The sequence below is a fragment of the Taeniopygia guttata genome, chromosome 11, assembly GCF_048771995.1.
Source record: "Taeniopygia guttata chromosome 11, bTaeGut7.mat, whole genome shotgun sequence".
NCBI lineage: Eukaryota > Metazoa > Chordata > Aves > Passeriformes > Estrildidae > Taeniopygia > Taeniopygia guttata.
In genome coordinates, this window is record NC_133036.1 from 3,435,097 (window position 1) to 3,450,537 (window position 15,441).

The 15,441-nt window shown below is 35.6% G+C and overlaps 1 protein-coding gene across 3 annotated transcripts in view; it reads left to right on the top strand.

Annotated features, from left to right (window-relative positions):
* Positions 1-15,441, top strand: part of SMPD3 (sphingomyelin phosphodiesterase 3) — a 103,999-nt gene that overhangs the window by 30,905 nt on the left and 57,653 nt on the right. The window contains exon 2 of one of the 3 annotated variants that reach the window (XM_072934480.1): positions 8,163-8,326. The exons of the other annotated variants lie outside the window; for them this stretch is intronic. The gene's annotated coding sequence lies outside the window, so the exon portion shown is untranslated. The remainder of the gene's footprint in view (positions 1-8,162; positions 8,327-15,441) is intronic. 3 annotated transcript variants of the gene reach the window in all.

The following is a 15,441-nucleotide window of genomic DNA, read 5'->3' on the forward strand; positions in this document are numbered from 1 at the left end:
GTAGTTTCTGAGCCCAAGTTGTATTCTCTTATTTTACTGTATTAGCTGGAAGCTTTGTTCAGACTTAATAGAAGCAGGAAGGACCTTCTCTATATAGAGAAGCTGTTTCATTATGTAACTTATAAAATAAGTCTTCTATCTATGTGAAATGTAATAATTTCTCAAAATTTGCAATCACCTGAAAAATTATATACAGAGGCATTTTGTTATTTTAACTATGAAATACACAATTGGATTATTTCAGACACATGTGAACCAATTTAAAATAGAAAACTAATAAGTACTTTTCATTAAGTCTGTTGATATTTATTGACTGATAGCTGTGTGTGAATACTTATATTTTTAAGGGGAAAAATTCTTTCAGGCTTTCATTTATTAAAAAAGAAGTTTAATAATCTTCATTTGTTTGACTCAGAGGTGGTTCTTTTTATTAGAGATTTGCTGTCTCATTTTTGAAAAGCCCATTGTTTGCTCCTGAAAGGTCCTTAATAGAGCTTTAACAGGAGACTAAATTTGAACAGCTAGAAATATTTGAATAAAAAGTTTGCTCATTCTCGCTCTGGGTTGTTTAAATTTTGATCTTTAGAACTGCAAAAAAAAGCTTGAAGATGTCTCCACTCTGCCTCTGCTGCTACTTTAGCCATTGAAATTTTTCTCTACCAGCAAATTCTTGTATGTCCTACTGATTATCAACATAATTATTATTTGTTACTCTACACATCAGAACTTTACTTCTGAAATTAGATATTAGGAATCTAATTTCTTTTGACTTGTTGGGAGAAAAAAGTTATACACTTAGATATTTTACACACAGTCTGTTCTGAAAATGTTTTAAGTACTAGGTTGTTGTAATTCTTATAATAACTTCTATTTGATTAAAATTATATTGACTTATGCCTCAATGACTTTGAGTTATATAAATATAATTTCTAACAATAGTCTTACTTATGCAGAAACAAGAGAGGACTGAAAGAAACCTTGAAACATCAAGCACCAATCTTACATCCTGTTTAAGCAAGGGTTTTTTGAAACAGGCTGAGTTAACTGTGTCTTTTTCCTGAGGAAACTGTACTTTTGTTTTATTCATAAATGTGAAAATAATGGATTAGCACATCAGACCTAGCTAATATTTAAAGGAAGAGTTGCAAACACCCAAGTTCTATCCATGTTTCCTATCTGGGGACCAGAAATTTGTCACTGCTTAGTAAATTTAATGTGCTGGGAACTCATATGCAGTAAAACAAACTGTATGATTACATTTGTAACCATATCACTAATTCCATGTAATAGAAGAATGGAATTGTGTGCCTGATTGCACATGGGAAGTATAAATTAAAACAAAGTTTACTGCTCCAAACGTTTGACTGTTCACCAGCTGATGTGAGCAGGTGCTTTATGGCTGTGTCTTCCCGGCCTCTGCACAGCTGAGAAAAGCAGCAGTTGCCATTTCCCACCTCAATCCAGTTCCTGCTGAAGAACATTGTAGAAAAGGAAATAGACCTTCTTGATGATTTTTTACATACATGGGTTATGTAGAAAATATGGATTAACTGAAAGCAAAATCATTTGCTGAATAGGATTTTTTTTCTGTTTATCTCCTGCTTTAACAAAAACCAATTTTAAACCAAATTATTGAAACATCATGCTTTAATAGTCTCAAAATTAAATATTTAGGGCTTTCATTAAAAATTATTTTTTCAGTTATTTTCTGAAGAAAACTTCTAAAATCAAAACAGAATTATTCAAAATTACTGACTTTGAAATCAAATTAAGACAGAAGGGACAGAGATTTGAAAATTTTCCACTTCTGAGGAAATACTTAAGTATTTTAGACCTTTGGCTGTCCTGAGAAAATAATTCCATAGAGAGATTTTTACATGAGGTCACAGAATAGAATCTTGCATATTTTGGACTTCTTTTAAAGCCTACACCCAAATGTATTTCCAGATGACTGTTTAGCCATGACAAAGGTGAGATCAATGTCTGCTGAACATATCTAACTTCTGATTGTGGACAATTTATTAGTAGTTAGATCTTATAGGCACTAATAATTTTGGCCAGAATTGCTGAATCACTTTCTTGGTGCTTTTTTCACTGCATGCTGTCTTCGGAAATCTATGCTACGGTGGGGTTTTCTGGGGGAAGGATATGTGTCCTTGCTTTCTTTGAGAAATACTGTATTTTTACAAATTTTTAATTATCTTTTGCATCATTTAATTTCTCCTACAGCTTTCTTTGTTCTGTATTGGGTACTTGTTTCTTTTTTTTTTTTTTTTTTTTTTTTTTTTTTTTTTTTTTTTCTATTTTGGCCTAATTTCTTTTCTTCCTGTTTGTTTTGCTCAATTTTGCTGTTGAAGTTTTCCAAAGATCTTTACAATAGGCTCACGATTATAAACTATTTTTTGTATTTGGAAACTGTAATGTTTGTGTATAGGGGATCATTTCATCTCTCAAAAGTTCATAGACATTGTGGGCCTGGGTTATCAATAATCAGCTCAGCCATACTCACGGTAAAATGTTAAAATTGTATTTTCAGGTGTTGCTTGCATAAAGCCAAATGTAATTACTAGAGAAGTCAGCAGGAATTGGAATTCACTTGTACATGTACCAAGTTCAAATTGACTGCAGTGATGAGCAGCAGGACTCTTGTATGTTCAACTGCTCCCCTGCAGAAAGTCTTAGAATGGTTCTAGAACCCATCATCAAAATTTGTCTTATTATTGCAAAGGTTGAACTTGTCCCATGTAGAAATGTCCTTAAATCATGGCTGCTATTCCCAAGCTTCCTATTTTCTTTAAAGTCAGATTTGACCGAAATATTAGCAACCAGCATGGCTTTTTCCTTTGCTTAACCACAGGGTACAAATCTCAGGTTTTTAACTGCTGCTAATCTGCTGCTGAATCCCACTGAGGAGAAAAGGTTGCTGCATAATGATTTCCAAATAGTTCTTTAAAATTAGAAAGCAATATTTTTATTGGGAAATGATACAAAGTTCTTCTTGTTCTTCTTCTAATATTTGAAAGGTTTGCATTAGAAATATTTTGTGGAACATTAGTTTGTCATGCTGCAGTAGTCTTCAGGCAGAAATTATGTTCAGGAACCATTAGCTTATTCATGTTTTTGTGAGGAAACACTAAACTACTGGGGTTGGGAAAGTCACTTGGTTTTGTTTCGTTTTACAAATCTTCTCAAGAAGTTGGTAATGGAATGCATTCTGGAATGTTTACACTACGTAGCTGTGTAATCTTGATAAAAGTATGTTGCTGGGAGGATGTTTCTTCTTTTCAAGAAAGCTGTTTATAGCTCTTGAGTCTAGAAAGATTGGTGCATAAAAATTGACTTGTGGAAACAGAGATGCTTATTTATAGGATAAAATGTGTGTTAGTAGCATTGCAGAAGCTTTTCCTTCCTTGAAGTCTTTTATAGTCACGTTACTATTATGTGTTCATAATAATTTATATTTAATCTTCCCTTAATAGCTGAGTACGGAACTATTCTCACCTTTGTTGTGATGGTATTGCACACCAGGACCTGGTGTACATATTCACCTGTGTGATTCCTGTTGATGTTAACAGAATAACAGAGCAAACTTTTTTAGGGCCCAGATCTTCAGGGAAATGAGGAACATGTGCTCCTGACAGACAGGTCTAGGCAGGTGCTGCCTTCTGATGTGGCCAGCACTGGTGGAGTCACAGGGGCTCTCTCCATGGGGACAGCAGGATGTGGCTGCAGTCAGGGTCTCTGCAAATCTGCAGTAATTCTCTGCCACTAGGATGAGGGGATGTGCTACAGTCTTCTGCTGAGAGAGGAGGGTGCTGAGCACAGTGCTGGAAATATCCATATTTGGCTGCTGAATGGGGGAAAGGGAAATGGATGTAGTTAAAAAAAAAAAAAAAAAGAGTCCTGAAACTCCTGAAATTAAACATTGTTTAGGAATATGCATATTGAATAGAGTGTGTTTATTTGTGAGATATAAATATTGTAAAAAATTAAGATTTTAAGCCTTTGGGAAGTCAATGTGTTCAGATATCTGTGGATTTAAAACACATCTGCACATCTGCTGTTAACTTTTTTCTGTGTTATACAATATGTTGAATCAGTAAGTGCCCCTGAAAACTGATATGGAGAATATGTCTTTCTGTCTGGCTGATTCAGAAAGAGGCAGATCAGAAGCACAATGAAAAGGAGTCATTGTTTTGTCTTATCACTTTTGTGCCATATGTTCATTTACTCAGCTGAAATGGTGACTGTATAAGAATATCCAGTCTTCTCTGCAGGATTGTCTGGAACTGTGTAAAGGGTTTCTGACAGGTGTTTGTAGTAACTGTTGAACTTGGAGCTCGGTTATACATTTCATGTTGCTTTTGCCACTTTTTTGCAAGAAATTTCCAAAATGATTGGAGCATATTTTGCTTCAGAAATGTTGATTGTAAAGCCTTGGTTACTGCAGTGCATGAGGTTCTCAGAAATTCCAAATGGTTTTTGTGGAACCTGATGGTAGAACAAAACCATAGAGCTAAATGTCAGGAATGAGGCACTGATATAAAGTAAAACCTGTCATTACCTGATTACCAAAACCAGCTCTAATGGCCATGTTTTGGCACATACCTTTCTCATGCTTTGCTTAGCGAAGGTAAATATGCACAACTCTGAAAATGCCATTGTTACACAATTCTTTTTCAGCAGAAATCTGCTGTGTTTCCCTTGAAGTTTCCTCTTCAACAGGCATTACTGAAATTTATGAGAGAATAGTAAATATGTCTCATGTGAGTGATAGCAAGGCAAGCATAGTGGTGGTAAAAATGTATTTTTTGGATGAGGTTTATTATTTATTTATTATTGCTATTGTTATTTTGTTATTTTGTATGCTAGTTTTAAGTCTATTGCAACTGGAAAATGCTGAAGTGTGGAATTTCTCCATTTTGGCAGAAATTAGTGGCAGGGCTGAGTGATGCAGCTGGAAGTACAAAACAAATGTAATGCAATTTATTTGGCTTTGGTGACTTGCACTTCTCAAGAAAATCTGAGGTGTTTATTATGTGTGACAAATGTGCTGGTGAAGCCAGGCTTGGAAACATAACTTTTGATTACTACAGGGAATACTGCTCTTGATTTGTTGGGCAAGATTTGCCAAGAGCATAATGAAAATTGCTTTGTCATTTAATAGATGCTTAAATGATGCAGTGAGCTTGGATGAGATGTGAGGGATCTCTGTTAAGGAAGTGGTTACTGTAAACCACAGTGATGCTAGAATGCTAATACCATCTGCCCCTTTGTCTTCTAACTGTCTTATTTGCAATATTTCTGTTTGTGTAGTTTTAGTGCTTGAATGTGCAGGGTCTTGTAGCTATAACACTGTTCTACAATATGGGTGGGGAAATTATTCATGTACCATTTGTCACCTGACTGTACAGCATGATAAAATGTGATTATTACTATTTTTTTTAGTGCTGATAGTAGTAGAACTGTCTTGTGGAACATTTGATATGTATTTATTAACTGGTGTGCCTAAATCAATGACAGAATTTTCTGCTTATATGCATCCCTTCTGAAGGCTTTATAATTACAACGCATGTGATGTTTGACCAACTGGTGAGACATATATGCAGGGGATATTTATTAACTTTTATACGGAAAATTCTGAGGCTTGGTACTAGATTTTTTTCAAACATTGTTGTTTGTTCTTATTTACAGCACACTGTATAGTGTGCATGGCAGTTACCTGTGTTTTTTCTAACAGCATCTGATACACTGTTATGAAGATGCTGCTCGGGAGCCCAAATATTAACAGCCACCCCTAAAAGGTCACCTCTTTTTCTTTCCTTAAACCTATGTAATTTTTGTTGGTTTCCTAGGAGGAATTCTCTCATTGCAATTCTAAAATACATTAAGGTTTGGATATTGGTTTCAGTTTAAAAGGGAAGAGCAATAATAGAAGGGAGGAGGGAATTTTTGAAGTCTAAATAACTGTCTGTAAAAACACCGTCGAATTTCCAAAAGAATGGCTTGCAGAGAGGTCAAAAATAATAAATAACAGACTTAATAAAATAAGTACTTAAACAAGATTAAAGCAATAAAATATCTAATGCAAAAGACTGGTGATTTCTTTTAGTCATGCTGGCAGTAATAACAAATTACTTATGGGAAGTCTTGGTCAGTTTTAGACATTGACATATATTGCTGTTCTTTAGGCAGAATTTGCTGGGTACAGAGAACGAATTAGATTATTTCTGTAAGCTTAGAGGTTTACTAATATGTAAATCACTATACATATTCTGAGTGATTTCACATCTAAGATTCTGTGAAGTGTTAGAATTCTCCAGTGTGAAGAATGAGCGAATAAAGTCAGCATTTGTTCCTGAGTGAAAATCACTCTTTTCTCCAAGTAGCTGATTAAACTGGTATGGGCTATCAACTCTCACAACAAATATTCTTCTTTGAAGCAGAAAGGAGAAAACACCAGGTGCAGGAGAAAATAGGGCTTCTCTTCTTTCTGTGACTGTTAAGTAATGAATGATGACAGACAGAGAAACTCAGATACAAAACTGCCATTGCACCTGTTGCTCTCCTGCTGTGGCATTTAAATGGAAAAACACCATCTAGAAGTGTTTGAGAGTAATTTTGGGCTTGTGTGTTTGCCTTGCTATCTCAGGATCCCACAGTATTTACTGTGGCAGTTTGTTGTCCATTCTCGGGGATGGACTTCCTGGGAATTCTTTTGAGTCAGTGAAGTAAATTCTGGAAAAGAGAAGCCCTTTCCAGCATCTTGCACCTGACCTTTCAGAAGCTGAGATTCCAATTTCCTGATCCAGATGGTTAAGGAAATAGAATAAGTCTCTACAGAATCTTTACAGATGCAAACAGTTCATTAATAATTCAAATTGCCTGAATTAAGACAGTCATTCCATTCTTTATTTGGTGTCTGAATTAGTGTAATCCTATTTCCTTTATTTCCTGTAATGCCTTTACCAAATCTTATTTTGATATAGCTTATGATTAGGCCATGCTATGAAATAACATGTTGTAAAGGATTCTGTTGAATGACTTTGGTCATAATAATTTGAGCAGTGATGACTGGAATGTATTTGAAAAGAAATCTTTACATATGAAACTCAGAACAAATAGCTTGTAGCATTACATAATTTTGTGCACTCATTTGCAGTTACATCTCAGGGTGACAATCTGGTCTAACAGTAATTTGGATAAGAACTTCCAGACATAACTAGGTCTTCTATTCAGTATATTCTGTATATCAGGTTTTATGTCATTTTGGTGCTGTTTAAATATTAGTTCTTTTAGCATTCCGTTTAAAAATTGTTCATGGTTTTTTTGTCTTAAAAATGAGTGAAGGTATTACAGTTGCAAATGATCATCTCTTTCACTATGAGGTGTTTTGAAATTAATCTTGCACTTCCATTTTGGGCACTAAAGGTGTCCTCTCTCTCTCACACAGAGGGATGGGAGAATCCTTAAAAATTCTAAGTTACAAAAGGAAGTAGGTGATCCTATGAATTTAATTTAAATAAAATTTAATAAATTAAATTTTTAAAACTGTTTCTGGCCAAGGGGAACATTATGGAAATGAGTGGTAACACTTAAACTTTATGGGAAAAAAAAAATCCATTTTTTTAAAACTCTCACTGTCATATAAGACATGTTATGCTTAGATGGCAAGTTCATTCCAAAGCTGCTGCACAGAACTCTGTGTCAGTCAGCCAGAAATGCTGGTTAGCCCAGGCTGTCAAGCCTGGATTCTTACACTACAAGAAATAACAGAGCCCTGCAGAGTGAGGCTTATGAAGCTGAACTGAGCTCAAATGGAGGTGAGATGTTCAATCAAGAGGAAAAGCTCTTAAATACTTATTTGAGTTCCTGATTGGTTTTTGGCCATACCTGCTTAATCATTTTGCTGCCAATAACCTTTATTAGTGAAAACTGGGCTCTCCAGAAAAGCAGGGATTTTAGGTACTAATCAGAGCAGGTTTGCATTTTTTTTATCGTGACAGTAAAAATGTAAATGCACAAAGCTGCTTCAGTTCTTCATCTTGTAAACATTTCTTTGAAACATAGATAATTCCTCTCTCTTCAAGCTTGTTTTAATAAAGGGATTTTCTCTGAGAGGGAAAGAGATGCTTGATTTAAAGTATTTACCTTTCTAATAGGCTCTGTAAAGCTCAGCTGCAGAATTGACTTGCAGTTGGTTGCACTTTGGATTCTACAGAATGGAATGGTGAAGTAACAGCGTAACATGAAAGGCCCAGATCACCCCTCTCACACCTGCAGCCATCAGAAATGCCATTTCTGCCAACATCAGGCCCACAGCTCGGTGAGTGACAAGGCTTTCTGGCTTCTTTTGCCAGGTAGCAATTGTTAGGTTATGGGGACATCAATACAGAAGGATTTCCACATCCAGTAGTCCCACTGATGATGGTCAAAGCATTTTGAATGCTTTTGTGAAAGGTCAGCTTTGTTGGTGAGAAGCAAGAAAGGGCAGTGGTTTTAGAGATCTAATGTTAGGGGAGGTGAAGTGGAAGAACTGAGATGTGGGAGGATCTTACTAGCAGCCAAGACACTTCTGTTAATTATATTGTTTTTTAATTTTTTTTCTAAAAGCTCTAAGGAACTGGAAAAGAATGAAGTTGAGATTTGATTAATGGTTGCCTAGACTGCAGTTTGAAAGAAATTGATAAAGTACTTTGGAAATAGATTTGACTTTTAAAAAAGAAAGATAATTGTTATTGCTTTATTTCTTACATCATCATCTGGCAAATGAGATACACTTTGAAAGAACAAAACATAGCTGAGATACCAATGTGACAGCACAACTAATTCACAATCACAGAAACTTCCAGAAGTTTCATCAGAATCACGTTCCCTGTTTGTTTCTGCAAGAAGAGGTCACACCACTCCTACATGTGTAGAGAGGCATCATCTACTATAGGTGCCTGCAGTGCCTGGAGTGTCATTCTGTTCAAAAATAAACATTTCCTAAGCACTAAGTAAACTCCTGCATATATAAAAGACAAAGTTACATAAACCTTTACATTGACAGGACTACTTAATTCACTCACTATTTGTCATGGGATATATCACAGCCCCTGGGCATCCCCTTAGCATGTCCACTACAAGCAGTGTCTAATGAATTCATAAGTTATTTGTTATGCACGCACCACATGACACATACAGACAAGGTTAATCTGCATGCATTGTGATTTTGATTTTTTTTCTGATAGTCTTCTAATAGCTAGTGTTTTGTTACTCTGCAAGTTATTCTTCTGAGATTAAACAAATGGAAGTATGAGGCATTCTTTTCTTTGTTTTAAAATTTAAACTGCCATTATTCCTGTATATAAAATTTGGTCTACTAAGCTCATGACTGTTATTATGATGACTTTTTAAAGACTTTTTCCAGTTCGGACCATTCTGCTTTTCTACTGAAAATGATAATGAAGATATCAGAGTGAAAATTAAATTTAGCCTGTTCTGTCCTTAACATGACTCTAGTCAGATTGAAAATGTTGTTGATGTATATTTTTTCGTGAAATAGTTTTGAGGAGTATAGACATGTATAACTTTTCTTTATGAGGCTTTTGGGTTTGTTTTTTTGTTTATTGTAGTTGGTTTTGTTGGTTTTTGTTGTTGTTTGTTTTCAGTCCAAGTTGTGCTTCTGCTCTTTCTCCATGTAGGATTGCTGTATATTCAGACAAACACCCTCTTCTTTTTTTTTCCCCAAATCACTAGTGCTATCAGTCTAAATTTACCTGATCCTGAAGCTAACAAAAAACTCATATGACTACTAATAGGAAAAAAAAAGAAAGACATAGAGCCTGCAGTTACCATGCCAACACTGTTCCCTGGGGTGCAGCAACACAGAGATGGATGCTGTGAAATTAAGATCTGTGTGATAGGTAGGAGGTACCTGTGCATGTGACTGTGCACTACTTGGAGCTTTCATGTGCATTGTATTTTACCATTTGTATTTTTAATGGTATGCACTAATCTGGTCTTTATATTGTTCCCTTCACTCTCTGTATGCACATTGCAATTTCCTATTTTTGTGGAATGAGAGAATTTGGTGTTTCAAAACATATAGTGTATATAGTAAGTTTCATGAAAAATTAATAATAAAATGGGTAAGATTTGATGAAGAAAGAATGGCTTCCGGCTTGAATTCTATCTAGAATTTAATTGTTTCTGTAAAGCAGTAGGAGTGCTACTCTACTCTCCCCTCACATGTGCACACTCTGTGGGGGCAATATGGGGATAAGCAAAATGCTTCACAAGAGATCCACTAAAAAAAACTCACACATGAGACTAGTTCAATACAAAATTTACTTTGTACTTCTCTGCTTTTATGTGATTTTTCCATATTGCTAACATCTGATCTTTAGGTATTTGTTAATTATCAAAGACAAACCTCCTTTTTCTTAATGTACTTGATGTGTTTACCTAGGGCTGCGTGATTCTATGAAGTTACAGCTTCAGTTAATGTTAACTTAATGCAGTTCCTCACTGCATTAAGTACTCCTTCCTGAGATTCAAGAAAAGGGCTCTGATCCATATTCTCTCTCCCACTCTGTGCTTTGTAGGTTGATGGGATGACAAGGGATTAGGGAGTATAATTCTTAGTCAATATTTAAGATGGTCATAAATCAATAGGACTTTAATTAGAATTGTATGTTACAATTCTACAATATTGTCCCATTTGAATGTTTTGATTTACTGACTGCTTTGAAAAGCCCTTTTTTATATCTTCACACTTCTTGAAGCAAAACCTTTCTGAGTTAAACACCTCAATTTGTTTTCTTTTTTTTTTTTTCCTGCTGCTTTATTTATTTCTCCATCCTCCACTCACCAATACATGCAAAGCAGAGGCAGAGCTGTTTATAACATGGTGAGCTTGCCAGATTGGTTTACTTGAACTTTTTTTGAAGTTTGCGGATTGGTTATGTAAGTAGAAATTCTGTGGGATATTTTACTGACACTTTTTCAAGTCTCTGAGAGGTTACTTTGTGCACTAGAAATGCCAGTCTTGAAGACTGAGACCAAAAGCAGCAGAAAGCTCCTCAGCTCCTAAATTTAAAGTCTGTTTAGATTTTTTGTGGGTCATATTAAAGATAACAGTCTTTAACTCAATAGCAGCTAATTAAAAATATTTAAATTGCAATGTTTTTGCATACTGATTTTTGCTGAGGTCACAAAGCAACAAAGTGTTATTCATGGAAACTGCACTTATATAATGTCCCAATGAGGTTTCCTTCCTTCCAGGCCACAGCTACACAAGAAATGTTCAGCACAGCTGCAAGTGCACTTTGTCAGTGTTAATAATTAACATTCAAAAAGCAGCTGAAACAAGAACTCAGCCAGAAAGGTAACTAAATCTATAACTATTAGTTATGTGGAAGTATAAAAGGGATTAATATTTGTTGCAATGACATTTTAAAAGCTGGTCTGCTACTGAATAGAAACTTGCCAAACCAAAATATGTGGTTTGTGGTTTAGATGTACTGGGTGCAGCTATGTATACTGGGGACTTAGAAATTAAAATTAAAAAGTAACGGAGATACTAATGCATCTGAGTCCTGTCAATCAGTGGCTCCTTCTGGGAGGGTGTTTTTGAGGTGGCAGCTAAAGCATCACATATTGAAACCTTTCTATTGAACCAGGCTCAATGAAGCTGTTCTGGACATCTGCAAGCATCATGTTCATGAGGCTAAAGTATGGAAAGGTGGATGAGGGCAGAAAATCTAATTAGGAGCTGCTGCACAACAGCTGTTACATCAAAACAGAGCACAGATAAAGGGAAAATACACAGATGAGGGACACTAATTTTGTATGATAAATGTATATTTTGTGTGTGATGCACATAATAGCCTGTCTTGGATATATGTCTGATACAGCCTGTCTTGGACTGCCTCATTTGCACAGTAAACTGCTTCCCTGTGGCTCCTATGAAGAAGGAATTCCTTGAGCAATTGAGGCTAGCTCCTCATTTGTCTGCAAAATTTGACTGTGAAAGCCATGGGAGTTGTAATTCTGACTTAACAAAGATTTTCATGGCCTCAATCCTTTCCTGTAAGATCTTATGAGTTAATTAAGCTGAGGAGAAGCATCTGGAGTTATAAGTTACTAAAACTTACTCTTTTCATGATTTAAAAAAAATTCCCTTGAACAGATTATATTTTTCAGGTTGTAGCCTGTAGGGGTTATGTATTGATCAATGTATAAAAGTGATTAACTTTTCCCTAGAAAATATCCATAATCATGTATAAACTTAGCAGAATTTTTCTTGTAAGCAAAAAAAGCCTTTATCTCTAGTCTTACATCCTCAGTTTTGGATTTCTTTTAGTCTTTTAGCAACTGAATTGCACAATGCCTAATTCTCCAGTTGGAACTGGAATGAAACTCCTGTTGCCACACTGAATGACCACTTGACATTATTCTTGAATGCCTGCTGATACCATATTAAAAACAACTGATATTATGTTTGTGACCCAGTTTGGAGGAAAACTGCTTTTCCAAAAAACTTTCATTTGCTCATATGATGAACTAAGTAGGCCTCAAATGTAACACATTTGTAAAACAATTTGTATAAATTTACTTTCTGTAGAGAGTAATGTCACTTTTGCAGCTACGTTAGTGGGAAGAGCCAGGAAACAATGGGATGTGGCAGGTACATGAATCCTGAAATTAAACTGAAATTTTTAGCCCTAACTAGTGGTTAAAGCAAAGGTTTTTGATTGTGAATCACAGAAAATCAGCTCACAGAGGATACTTTAATCATGCATTGTCAGGCAGAGCACCTGGAATCATGATTTAAGTGGTAATTCTAAGTATGGCATCTACCTGCCTTGCACTGCACAGGGAATGAGTTTAGTATGCTGATGCATAAGTGAGGCCATGCCCCTGCATTAAACCCATCAGCCTGTCTGAATGAAGAAGTTACCCTCCTGACTGAAAGTGTTCCTCATGAATATTAACTCCCACTGCACTGGGAAAATACAGAGCAGATTACAACATCTAGTTAATAAACAGATGCCTTCTCTTTAGCATGTGTTACCCCTTATCCACTCCTGTTTTTTCAGGAATGTTTCCACAAGATTGGCACTTGATTTCTCCCACAGTGGGTTAGTTTGTCACACGAAGAGCAGAAGCCTGGGGTTTGCAGCTGGGTCGTGCCGTGCGCTCGTGTGCTGATCTTCATCTGCTGAGCTTCCTGCAGGCTCCAGTCCTGCAAGAGGGATTGCAAAGGGAGACTGTGAGTTCCCAAATAAGCCTTGGTTTGCAGGATGAAAGGGAAAATCACAAAGAGTGGGCTAAAAAGGAGCTGGGCACAGTTGATCCTAATCCAGGGCTGGCAGCAAGGATTATATAAATATTACCAGCTGTACGACGCTGGCAGTGGGGGTCTCTCCCAGGAATCTCTTTGAATATTTAGTCAGTGCAGCAGAGTTGTGTCTTTAGGACTTCCCAAGATGATAGTGAAGTCTATTGGGTATCCCCATGCAATTCTAAAATCTGAGAATAAAATTGGCCTTGCTTAATTACTGGCCAAGCAAAAAAGCTAGAGTTGAACTGTATATCTGAGGAAAAAAATATTAAATAAGACCTCTATAATATGCTTGTAACTCTGATATCATGGGGAACTGATTCTGAGTTTTGCTATGATGCTGCCTGACAGGGCTCAGTGCTGCTTGCTTCCTTGCTTTTGATGTTAGGAAAGATGGTTGGGTCATCCCTCCTAGCAGATCTTGACAAAATTAAAAATCCCCAAACTGAATATCTTATGTTGATGTTGTTATACTGGTAAAGAGGTAGCTGTACTTAATGAAGCAACCAATTCTTCAGATTATTTATTTTTTCCTTTTGAGAGGAATTATCTTAATGCCAGTGCTTAAAATTTCATTTTGTTCATGTTGGTTGTCAGAGTACTTGGAAATTTTATATAATTGTCACTCTTTAATGCTGTTGAACATGTTTAGGTGTGAAGAGCATAGTGACTGTATTAAAAAAATTAAAATAATGGTAATGCAGCTCATCCTGAAAAAAGGTGATATACAACAGTCTCAACATAACCCATTGACACACTGGGTAGGTTTGGTCCTAGCATACAAGTATTTCAGTGTGTTTGATAGTGATAAAATTGTTTATAGTGTAGATTTATTAAACTGGAATTTCATATAGCAATCTATCAAAATACACATCAATAGCTAAATTAAATATGAATTATTGTAGTGGTGAAAGAGAGAAGAAAATAAATAATGAAAAAATAGTGACAGTAAAAGTAATGTTAAATTTGAATGGGAGAGGTGATGAATTAAAAGAATGCAGAACACAAAGTGATCAGGTAAGGAGAGGAGCAGTTCAAGTACAAGCACATACAGTGTCTCTGCCATAAAAAGAATAACAAATACATAAGAGATGTTATTAGACATTCTCTGCTTTGTTTAGAGATTTTCTAAAACACTTCATCATGAATGCACAGAAACTGAAAGTGACCTTTGCAAAAAAAAAAAAAAAAAAAAAAAAAAAAGAGCTACAGCATTTGATCTGAAAACTCTCCTCAGAAGGTTTTGTATCACTGTCTGTTATGGTGTGAACTACCAAGGGGAGCTTCTGCTGGGGGGTTTTTCTCCTTTATGTTACAGTTTTTTTCTCATAGTCTTATTTTATTTTCCTTGAAGCTTATGTCATGCAAGTGTTTGCACAGATGGGCAGCCAGGCATGCAGGGTTCAGTAATAACAAAGAATAATAGCATTTGACCTCTTTTGTCTGTACTGTGATAGCAACATGTATTCCATTAGCACTCTGATTGCAGTGCTCTTGTCAAGATTCCTGGTTTTGGCTGCTGGATTCTAAAAGCATTTAATCAATTGATCTTGGAAAGTGCAGAGCTTTTCCCAAAGTTTTTCCCATACTTGGTTGTCATCAAGTCATCAAGTGAAATTTTTAGCAGTTTGATTCAATCTGTAAGTAGAGGTAAGTGAATCAATAAATGTTTCATGATTTTTATTGAACTAGAGAATCAGGAATATATATGTAAGAGAAATTTCCTCTTTCTCCAATATTTGTTTGTAAAATTAGATGAATAATACAAAGATCTCAATAGGACACTAGGTACTGTCCTTGCAGTCAGTAACTAAAAGTATATTTTTTATTTTCTGGAGAACTTCCTATACTGTATGCCCTGCACTTGCTCACTTTTTAAACTTGTGTATGGATAGGAGGCTTGTACTATGCAAGTCACAGGTTGTTTATTTCTTTGTATTTTAAGAGTGTCTATTTTAAATGTGTGTGTAATAGCACATTTTTTTCATATATAACCATGTGCCTAATTCTACTTATACCACCACCATAATAAAAATATTGAAAAGGAGAACAAATATGATAGGAATAGCCAGTGAATTTTTGAAATTTCCAAAATGTGAAAGGCTATTAGT